This window comes from Ailuropoda melanoleuca, chromosome 1 (assembly GCF_002007445.2).
Source record: "Ailuropoda melanoleuca isolate Jingjing chromosome 1, ASM200744v2, whole genome shotgun sequence".
NCBI classification, from domain to species: Eukaryota; Metazoa; Chordata; class Mammalia; order Carnivora; family Ursidae; genus Ailuropoda; species Ailuropoda melanoleuca.
This window is the reverse complement of record NC_048218.1, coordinates 205,143,344-205,155,340: the sequence shown is the minus strand read 5'-3', so window position 1 is coordinate 205,155,340 and position 11,997 is coordinate 205,143,344. Positions and strand designations below refer to the sequence as shown.

Here is an 11,997-nt window from a genome sequence, read left to right as displayed (position 1 = left end):
CCCTCACCCCGGCTACCGGCAACCATCATTTTACTTCCACAGAACATGCTTTGGGGAAACACACATCCAAGGATTGCTCTACTTGTTGGCCTCTTTTAGTGTGGTTCTGATTTACAGTTTTTACTTTAATGATCTTTTTACGTTTTTACTGTCTCGTTAGCTACCTTAAACTCTGTAACTCCTCTTAAAGACAAATAGCGTATAAATCATAAGTAACTATTTCATAATTAGAGATTTACAATGCACGTTAGCAGAGGAAGACTCAGAAAAGACGCTTAATAAGAAATGTGAAACACAACAGCCTATGAATTTGTATAACAGTGAATAATATATATACTAACATGGATAACACTGATGCTACCAGTAGATATGATAATCTCAGGATTTCAAGGGAACTCCAAGGTTGTGGGCTCTAGTCACACTGCAACATTGCAGGGACCCAGGAACATAGTCTATTATGATCCTGACTTGGCATAGGCTGTGTCTTATTCTTGGGAATGCCATCCTCATTCCCTCATACGAGCAGAGTTAACTACTCGCTTCTCTTTTCACATCTGTGTATGACATGTTTAAACCACTCTTACACCATAGTTCACATTACTATAATTAATTTGTCCGTAGGACTCTGTCTCCCACTAGATTCTGAAACCATGAAGGGCAAGGAATGCTCTATTTACCTTTCTTGTAACTAGCAGATGATGGATGCTTAATGAATGCTTGTTAAATTAAACAATCTAGCCCAACCATCCATCCAATGCTGGAATGATTTCTAGGACATTCTTGCCTAGGTGTCTTTTCTATGGGTGAGTACTTCTAGAAAGCCCTGACACATGAGACAATCCATTAATCTATGGATAATTCTGGACGTTCAAAAATTCTTTTTAATTTTTTAAAAGATTTTATTTATTTTTATTTATTTATTTGAGAGAGAGTGCACAGAGGGAGAGTGAGAGGGAGAAGCAGACTCCCCGCTGAGCAGCGTCTGACATGGGACTCGTTTGCAGGACCCTGAGATCATGACTTGAACCAAAGGCAGATGCTTAACCGAATGAGCCACCCAGGCACCCTCAAAAATTCTTGCCATAAAAAATAACCTATTAAGTATAAATACTATTAGAATTGTAAACATGAAAGCTCATTTTTTTTCTTGCTGTTGTCTACTGCTGTGTTCCCAGCACCTAGAACAGTCCTTAGCATATAACAGGCAGTCAATAAATATTTGTTAAATGAATAAATCATATATTTTATATTAAAATCAGAAATGAGATGGCCTGTTATAACTATTACTTAATCCTTTGATGATGTTTTAATGAATGTATAAAACAATAAAAAGGGATTTCACAATTATTAGACAAGAAGAAACAAAAATTATCATTATTTGTACTGATATAATTTTATATCTAGAAAATCCAAGACAAATAACTGATACACAATTCAAAATTAGAAAGTTTAGTAGGGCTGCTTGTTAGAAAATTAGTGTCTGAAAAAAATAATAGCTTCTTATATTCTAAAAAATAAAGCCAATTAGTAAATAGAAATAAAAAATAGAAATAAAAAATCTTACTTGCAATAGCAGCAAAATATGAAGTATCTGGAAATAATCTTCTAACCATGAAGGACCTATTGGAAGCAAATGAGAAAGGTGGTGGATAATTGATGAAGTACCTGCAAATAAATTAAGTTGGCTCTCTACCTTACACCCTATACCCAAACAGATTTCATATTCCTTAAATAGGTAAATGTAAATGATGAAACTAGTAAAGACCCAGAAGGAAATATGTGCAAATATTTATCAGACCTTGCCAGATTTGGATGAAAGAAAGACTGTTCTAAGTATATGTGCTTTCCCCATAAGAAGAAAGACCAGTGGATTTGATTACATTAAAATGAAACACTTCTGTGTACCAAAAAGCACCATGAGCCAAATTAAAGGTAAATGAAGAACCGGGGAAAACATTTTCAACATAAATGACACAGGAATTAGGTCCTGATTACATAATACACTCATGCAAACTGATCACAGGTAAATACTCCAGTTAAGAGGGTGAATAAAAACTTGAGTAAGTTACAAATGGTTACAAAACACACAGTGGTCAATAATCTAATGAAAACATCTCCAACCTCATTAGTAATCAAAAGAAATGCCAATTAAAACAATGAGATGCCATTCTTTCCTAGAACATTGATACATTTTTTAAAGAAGTAACATCCAGGGCTGGTGAGGTGAGCTGGCACGGGGCCCTTCTCCGCTGTGGCAGGCAGATAAACTGGTGTAAACTTGCAGTAAGGCAGTGGGGCAGCAGGGGTCCCAAATCTTAAAGATGTTTAGTCCTTTGACCCAGTATCTATTCCTAGTTAATTTATCGTAAGGACGTTGTTAGTGATGCTTGAACAAAGACATTCATCCGAGAATTATTTATAATAATGAGAAATTAAAAATAATAGTAGAATATGGGCACCTTCTAAGTGTTTTGCAGCCACTTAAAATAACATTTTAAAAGAATAAGGATATAAAAATATTAGTATATATTGTTCAAGTGAATAAAGCAGGGTAAATGTCTAGGTATGCCATATGATCCCAGTTTTGCAACACAGACACATATAACACACATACGTATATACAGGTGTGCGTGTGTGTTCATGTAGAAATACAGACCGGAAGGAAATACTAATGGTTACCTCCAGGTGATAGGATGATGGATAATGGCTGGATGATTTTTTTCTTTAAGATTTTATTTATTTATTTGAGAAAGAGGGAGAGCATGAGAGAGAGACAGAGAGAGAGAGAGCCGGAGCAGGGGGGAGGGGCAGAGGGAGAAGCAGGCTCCCTGCTGAGCAAGGAGCCCAATGCAGGACTGGATCCCAGGACCCTGGGATCATGACCTGAGCCTAAGGCAGATGCTTAATAATAACAATAATAATAATTATTATTATTAAGATTCTATTTCCAAATTTCCTACAATAAACATACATTGCTTCCATAATTATAAATAGATACATTAACAGGAAACACAGCTTCTTGCTGATAGGAGACAAATGACCTCGGAACTTGCTTATCTTACATTCCCTGGCAGGCAAACAGAACAAAAATCGAATTTCTTGGACGCTGCTGTCCATCTTCCCTCCCTTCCGCTTTTACCACGTGAATCATCATCACATCATCCCACCCTTCTGGTTATGCGCCTGAAAAACCGCTCCACGTTGTTTACACTGCGCTTGAAAGGGGCACCCCAGACTGCACGGTGTTACACGAGTGCTCTCACCCCCGCAGACTGGAGGGGGTCTTTGTTTAGATCCCACACTGACGTCAGTGCCCTAGGCCAAGAGGCTTCCACCCTCATGCACCCGCGGTACGCGGGGAGCCCCCCGGTGCCCTAGGACTATGCCTGCGTCCTGAACCCGGGCGCGCGGGCTCTGCATCTCACACACGCGTGTGCGCGCACCTGCTCGCGCACCTGCACCCACAGCCCCGCTTCAGTTAGTGCCGGCATTCTGTCCACCGTGGAGGCTCTGGGCCCAGCCTGTACACCGCTGTCCCTTTCTCTGGACGCTTCTTATCTGACAGTTATTGTACCCAGAGGTCAGTTACCATACCGCTGCCACTCATTCAGAACAGAGATGTTGGTCACATCTCTCTCAGCATGACGGGACGCCCCTAGGGAAGCCCCTTAGCAGCTTGTCGTGCACACCGCATCTTTGCCCATCTAAGAAGGAAAGCCAGGCTCTATCTGATCTGATAATACACAGAAGATTTGGTAAGATTCCTATTTTCCTTATCAATTAAAATATTGAAGGGTGAGGACCCATGTAACCTGGTGCAGACTCTCAATAAGGTATTAGGGTACCCCAACTCTTACAAATGTTAATATCCACTTAGGAAAATAGGCGTTCCTAGGCATAGGAATTTTTTTTTTTTAAAGTATTAACTCCTTCCCTGGGAGGAGGAAAGAGGAGAGATGAAAGAGGTAAAAGAGGAAGTTACCTGGGAAACAAAAGCAAAAATGAACTTTTGGGACTTCCTCAAGATAAAAAGCTTCTCCACAGCAAAGGAAACAGTCAATAAAACAAAGAGGCAACCCACGGAATGAGAGAAGATATTTGCAAATGACACTACAGGTAAAGGACTGGTATCCAATATCTGTAAAGAACTCAAACTCAACACCCAAAAAACAAATAATCAAGTCAAAAAATGGGCAGAAGACATGAACAGACACTTTTCCAAAGAAGACACACGAATGTCTAACAGACACATGAAAAAATGTTCAACACCATTAGCCATCAGGGAAATTCAAATTAAATCCACATTGAGATACCACCTTACACCAGTTAGAACGGCAAAAATGGACAAGGCAAGAAACAACAAATGTTGGAGAGGATGTGGAGAAAGAGAATCCCTCTTACACTGCTGATGGGAATGCAAGTTGGTACAGCCACTCTGGAAAACAGTATGGAGGTCCCTCAAAAAGTTAAAAATAGACTACCCTATGATCCAGCAATCGCACAACTGGGTATTTACCCCAAAGATACAGATGTAGTGAAAGAAGGGGCACCTGCACCCCAATGTTCATAGCTGCAATGTCCACAATAGCTAAACTGTGGAAGGAGCTGAGATGCCCTTCAACAGATGACTGGATAAAGAAGTTGTGGTCCATACATACAATGGAATATTACTCAGCCATCAGAAAGGATGATTACCCACCATTTGCATCAACATGGATAGAACTGGAGGAGATTATGCTAAGTGAAATAAGTCAAGCAGAGAAAGACAATTATCATATGGTTTCATTTATTTGTGGAACATAAGGAATAGCATGGAGGACATTAGGAGAAGGAAGGGAAAAATGAAGGGGGGAAATGAGAGGGGGAGATGAATCATAAGAGACTATGGACTCCAGGAAACACAGAGGGTTTTGGAGGGGGGTGGGGGGATGGGCTAGCCCGGTGGTGAGTATTGAGGAGGGCACGTAGTGCATGGAGCACTGGGTGTTATATGCAAACAATGACTCATGGAACACGACATGGAAAACTAATGATGTACTGTACGCTGACTAACATAACATAATTAAAAAAAAAAAAGGAAGTTACCTGAGTGAGGTGAAGAACTTCTGGTGGAACGGTGGAGTGGGGCTGGGAGGGGCTGTGAAACCTAAGGTGGGGTGGGTTTGGGATTCATCAGTTTCCTTGTCTACTGAAATTAGACAAGAACCTGAAGTTCCTTTCTAACTGAATAGGGTATCCGAGTGACAAGCTCGAACAGGATGAAATAGGTTTCTGAAACGGAGCAGAGCACATTAGCCCCAACCTAGACATAGGACTTGCTAATGGTAGAGAGTCCAGGGGTCATGGTGCCTGTGGTCCAATGTCTCCTGCCAGACTAGGTACAGACCGATGAACTGAACTTCACCCACGGCAGCCTGGCAACCCACCCTCTGTGCCTTATCTTCCAAAGCTGGTCGCAGGGAAATACACGTTAGAGGGAAAAAAAGGTACCGTGTTGTTGCTCAACAAAGTGAAAAAACTGAAAACTCAACTGTACACTTAAAAGGGGTTAAGAGGATACATTTTACGTTAGGTGTATTTTACCACAATTAAAAAATACATAAAAATGTCCACATTTGATATAAAATGCAAAGTAATTAAAAAGAAAACTGCATAGAGAATCCTAAAAAAAAGTTACTTGGATTAGTTTCTTCTCTCCTTTCAGGATGGTTATGTGAACTTTTTGATTAACTTAGAAAAGGTTCTGTGCTAGGACAACATTTGAAAATCCTAGGTTAAGCGAAGATAAACAAATATTGTTATTGCTGGAGTTTTACATACTGATGTGAATTTTACATTTTCAAGAGGAAGTTAGATGATGCAGTGTTTCCCAAACTTATGTGGCCGCTGAACACCACTTTTGTAGACCATCTCTGAAGACTTTTCTTTTTAGAGATTGGACTGAGGGAGGAAAGTGCCAGGCAGCCGAGTAATCCGGGAACCCTTGCGTTTTTGGCGCAGTACGAATTTTCTAGCAGAAGCACGCGCTCTGTAAAGTCATCTGTCTTCACGCTTTTGCACGGTCATTAAAATATCTTTGCTTTCCCCTTTGTCTTCTAGTTTATGTTCCTTTTGAAATATTCAATTTCTCTGTCAGCTGAGGGAAAAAGGAACTTTTGGGTACCCATGCCAAGAAAGCTAAAGGAACAGAGTGTTCTAGAACCTAGACCCTCAGACACTAACGTGTGCACGAAGCACCTGTGAGAGGCTCACCTCACAGAGATTTCTGACCTAGTGGATCGTTGGGGGAGAAAGAAACTACATCTTTAATAGCAGGTGAAGGAGCCTGTGGCCCTGTGAGCTGGCATTCAGCGCAGTGAGAACAGTCACTGTCTTGTGGAGAATTTGGAAGAGCTGGTCGGGCTGTGATGCAGTGGCTGGGAAAAGGCGGCTAGGGAGGGAGAAAATGGTGGACACTCAGAATCCGTGCCTGCTGGGGCGTGAGGAGCTTGGGACAAGAGGAAAAATCAGTAATACTGGTCCTGTCCTCCTTTATTTATTTATTTTTACATTAATTCCAGTGTAGTTAACATACAAGGTTATATTAGTTTCAGGCATACAATATGGCGATTCCGCAATTCCACATAAGACTCAGTGCTCGTCCCAATGAGTGTACTCTTTACCCCCGTCACCTACTCCCCCCATCCCCCCAGCCTGTCCCCTCTGGTAACCACCAGTTTGTTCCCTGTAGTTAAGAGTTGGTCTTTTGGTTTGTCTCTTTTTTCTTCTCCCCCTTTATTTGTTTTGTTTCTTAAATTCCATATATGGGTGAAGCCATATAGTATTTGTCTTTCTCTGATGGGCTTATTTTGCTCAGCATAATACTCTCTAGTTCTATCCACATTGTCACAAATGGCAAGATCCCATTCCTTTTTTATGGCTGAATAATATTCCCTTGCATACATACACCACATTGTCTTTATCTAATCATCTATGGATGGACACGTAGGCAGCTTCCGTGGTTTGTAATAATGCTGCAGTAAACGTAGCCATGAATCCCTTTGAATTAGTGTTTTTGAATTTTTGGTGTAAGTACCCAGTAGTACAATTGCTGAATTGCAGGGTAGCTCTATTTTTAATTTTTTTGAGGAACCTCCATACTATCTTCCACAGTGGCTGCCCCGGTTTGCATTCCCAATACCAGTGCACGAGGGCTCCCTTTTCTCCACAATGTCACCAGCACCTGTTGTTCCTTGTGTTGCTGATGTGAGCCATTCTCACAGGTGCGAGGTGATAGTCACTGTGGGTTTGATCTGTATTTCCCTGAGGATGAGTGATGTGGAGCATATCTTCATGCGTCTGTGGCCATCTGGATGTTGTCTCTGGAGAAATGTCTGTTCATGTCTTCCGCCCATTTTTTACTTGGATTATTTGGTTTTGGGAGTTGAGTTGTATCAGTTCTTCATTTATTTTGGATACTAACCCTCTATTGGAAATGCCATTTACAAATACCTTCTCCCATTCAGTAGCTTGTCTTTTAGTTTTGTTGAGTGTTTCATTTGCTGTGCAGAAGCTTGTCATTTTGATGTAGTCCCAATAGTTTATTTTTGCGTTTATTTCCCTTGCTTCAGGAGACCTAGCTAGGAAGGTCTTACTATGGCTGATGTCAGAGAAATGACTGTGTGTGCTCTCTTCGAGGATTTTCATGGTTCCAGGTCACACATTTAGCTTCTTAGTCTATTCTGAGTTTCTTTTTGTTTGTGGTGTAAGAAAGTGGTCCAGTTTCCTTCTTTTGCACATAGCTGTCCAGTTTTCCCAACACCATTTGTGGAAGAGGCTGTCTTTTTCCCATTGCGTATTCTTGCCTCCTTTGTCAATGAATAATTGACCGTATCATTGTGGGTTTATTTCTGGGTTTTCTATTCTATTCCATTGATCTATGTGTCTATTTTTATGCCAGAACCATTCTTTAAAAATGACTACCACTTTGTAATATAATGGGAAGTCTGGAATCGTGATACCTCCAGTTTTGTCCTTCTTTTTTAAGATTGCTTTGGCTAGTTGGGGTCTTTGATGGTTCCATACAAAGTTCAGGATTGTTTGTTCTAGTTCTGTAAAAAATGCTGTTGGTATTTTGATAGGGATTGCATTAAGTCTGTAGATTGCATTGGGTGGTATAGCTATTTTAACAATATTTATTCTTCCAATCCATAAGCATGGAATGTCTTTCCACTTCTTTGCATCATCTTGAATTTCTTTCATCAGCATTTGACAGTTTTCAGAGTACAGGTCTTTCACCTCTTTGGTTAAGTTTACTCCTAGGTATCTTATTGTTCTTGGTGCAATTGTAATGGGACTGCTTCCTTAATTTCACTTTCTGCTGCTTCCTTATTAGCGTATAGACAGGCAATGGATTTCTGTACATTCGTTTTACATCCTATGACCTTACTGAACTCATTTATCAGTTCTCATAGTTTTTTGGTGGAGTCCTTAGGGTCTTCTATAGATGATATCATGTCTTCTGCAAATAGAGTTTTACTTCTTCCTCACCAGTCTGGATGCCTTTTATTTCTTTGTGTTGTCTGACTGCTGCGGTGGGGACTTCCAGCACTTTGTTGAATAAAAGTGGTGAGAGTGGGCATCCTTGTCTTGTTCCTGACCTCAGGTTTCCCCATTGAGTATGATGTTGGCTGTGTGTTTTTTTCATATAAGGCTTTTATTGTGTTGAGGTATGTTCCCTCTATACCTCCTTTGCAGAGGGTTTTTATCGTGAGTGGGTGTTGTAATTTGTCAGATGCTTTTTCTGCATCTATTGGAGTGATCATATGGTTTTTATCCTTTCTCTTGTTGATTTGACATATCATGTTGATTGTTTGGTGACTCTTGAACCATCCTCGAAACCCAGGAATAAATCCCATTTGATTGTGGTGAATGATTTTATTAATGCATTGTTGTATTTGGTTTGCTCATATTTTGTTGAGGATTTTTTTTAAGAAACTTTTTTTTTAAAGATTTTATTTATTCGACAGAGACAGACAGCGAGAGAGGGAACACAAGCAGGGGTAGTGGGAGAGGAAGAAGCAGGCTCCTAGCGGAGGAGCCTGATGTGGGGCTCGCTCCCATAACGCCAATATCATGCCCTGAGCCGAAGGCAGACCTTAACCGCTGTGCCACCCAGGCACCCCTGTTGAGGATTTTTGCATCTATATTAAGAGAAATAATGGCCTATAGCTCTTTTTGGTCTATAATTTTCTTTTCTTGTAATCTGTCAAGTTTTGGTATCAGAGTTACACTGACCTTGTTTTTTTAAAAAACAAAACAGGAGATCTGGATAAGATTAGATTGTATCAATGTCAGTTTCCTGGTTGTTATATTATAGTTATGCCAGAATACACCATTGAGAGAAACCCAGTGAAGGGTATATAGAACTTCTATTATACCTTATAACTATACATGAATTTATAACTAGCTCAGAAAGTTTAAAACACTTTAAAAGCTTAGAGGAGGGGTTAAGATGGCAGAGGAGTAGGGGACCCCTTTTTCAGCCGGTCCCCTGAGTCGAGTTGGATAGGTACCAGACCAGCCTGAACATCCATGGAATCAGCCTGAGACGCAGGAAGATACATCTGGATCTCTACAAACGAACATCTCCAGTGCTGAGTATTCAGGTACGAAGCGGGGAGCTGTGAATCCGCGCACAGATATTGGAAGATAAAAGGAAGGGGGAGGGAGCTGCCGCGTTCGGGTGCCGCGAAGCGGTAGCCACCTGCACCGGGGAGTGGACGGACTCGCGGATAGGCACCTGCGAGAAAACAGACTGGGACCATGAGCGGGGAGCATGCGCCACCAGACTTCTCATGGAACTCCGGTGCGCTCACTGGAAGCAAACTGAGACCAGGAGCTCCGGGAGCGCGGGGGCGGCTGGCGGCTGGCAGCGTTAGAAACACAAAGGACAGAGACACGCCGGCCCTGGAAGCGAGGGCTGGGATGCCGGGTGTGGGGCGCACATCCCGGGGATGCTGCAGGGTTGAGCAGCACCAACAGAAACAGAGTTAAAGTGGCCAGAACATCAGTGGAGAATGGTCCGCAATCCCTCTGTTCTGAGACAGAGGCTGAAATTCGGCCACTGCTGCTCTGACTCTCAGAAAAGACATAGCAAACCGCCAGGGAAAGCTGCCAGAGAACAAAAGCCTGGAAATACCAGCTCACAGTGTGCCCATCCCCATCCCCCCTCGCAGGGGACACGGAGACTCTACCCAAACTGGGTTGCCTGAGTATCGGCACGGCAGGCCCCTCCCCCAGAAGGCAGGCTGAAAAATCAAGAAGCCCACATCCCTAAGGTCCATATAAAACAAGGGCGCATGGCCTGGGTTCCGGTCAATAATTTGGGCTCTGGACGACCCCACAACCTCTCCTCATCAGAATGACGAGAAGGAGAAGTCCCCCCACCCAGCAAAGAAAAGACAATGAGTCTGTGGCCTCTGCCACAGAACTAATGGACATGGATATAACCAAATTATCAGAAATGGAATTCAGAGTAACAATGGTCAAGATGATGTGTAGACTTGAAAAAAGTATTAACAAAAATATTAATGAGAATATAGAATCTCTAAGGGCGGAAATGAGAGCGAATCTGGCAGAAATTAAAAATTCTTTGAGCCAAATGCAGTCAAAACTAGAGGCTCTGACGGTCAGGGTAAATGAGGCAGAGGAACACATTAGGGAATTGGAGGATGGGTTAGTGGAAGAAAAAACGAAAACAGAAGCTGGACTTTAAAAAATCCATGCCCACGAATGTAGGTTACGGGAGAGTACTGACTCAATGAAATGATCCAATATCAGAATCATCAGCATCCCCGAGGGGGTGGAGAAAAACAGAGGTCTAGAAGAGATATTTGAACAAATTGTAGCTGAAAACTTCCCTAATCTAGTGAGGGAAACAAGCATTTGTGTCCAAGAGGCAGAGAGGACCCCTCCCAAGCTCAACCATGACAAACCTACGCCATGTCACGTCATAGTGCAATTCGCAAATATTAGATCCAAGGATACAGTATTGAAAGCGGCCAGGGCAAAGAAATTTCTAACGTACCAAGGCAAAGGTATCAGAATTACGTCAGACCTGTCTACACAGACCTGGAATGAGAGAAAGGGTTGGGGGCGGACATTTTTAAAGTTCTTTCAGAGAAAAACATGCAGCCAAGTATCCTTTATCCAGCAAGGCTGTCATTCAGAATCGATGGAGAAATAAAGATCTTCCAGAATTGCCAGTCATTAACCAATTTCATAACCACGAAACCAGCCCTACAGGAGATATTAAGGGGGGTTCTATAAAGGTAAAAAGGCCCCAAGAGTGATACAGAATGGAAAGTCACAACTGATACAAACAGAGACTTTACTGGCAACATGGCATCATTAAAATCATATCTCTCAGTATTCAGTCTCAATGTGAATGGCTTAAATGCTCCCAAAAAATGCCACAGCGTTGCAGATTGGATAAAAAGAAATGACCCATCCATTTGCTGTCTACAAGAGACTCATTTTGAACCCAAAGATACATTCAGACTGAAAAGTAAAGGGATGGAATACCATCTTTCACACCAATGGAGCTCAAAAGAATGCTGGGGTAGCAATTCTCATATCAGATAGATTGGATTTTAAACTAAAGACTTTAGTTAGAGACACAGAAGGGCACTATATTATTCTTAAAGGATGTATCCAACAAGTGCATATGACAATTATAAATATATATGCCCCCAACAGGGGAGCAGCAAGATACACAAGCCAACTCTTAACCACAATAAAGAGACATATAGATAAAAATACATTAATAGTAGGGGACCCCAACACCCCACTATCAGAAATAGAACACCCTTGCAAAAACTAAGCAAAGAATGAAAGGCTTTGAATGCCATACTCGACAAGTTGGACCTCATATATATAGAACACTACACCCCAGAACCAAAGAATACTCATTCTATTCTAATGCCCATGGAACATTCTCAAGAATAGATCATGTTC

At 41.6% G+C, this 11,997-nt stretch overlaps 1 long non-coding RNA gene across 1 annotated transcript in view; it reads left to right on the top strand.

The window, feature by feature from the left end:
• Window positions 1-3,495: 3,495 nt before the first annotated feature.
• The window catches only part of LOC109491243, a 31,007-nt gene continuing 22,505 nt past the window's right edge, over window positions 3,496-11,997 (top strand). The window contains exon 1 of the long non-coding RNA XR_002144590.2: window positions 3,496-3,755. This is a non-coding gene — a long non-coding RNA (uncharacterized LOC109491243). The remainder of the gene's footprint in view (window positions 3,756-11,997) is intronic.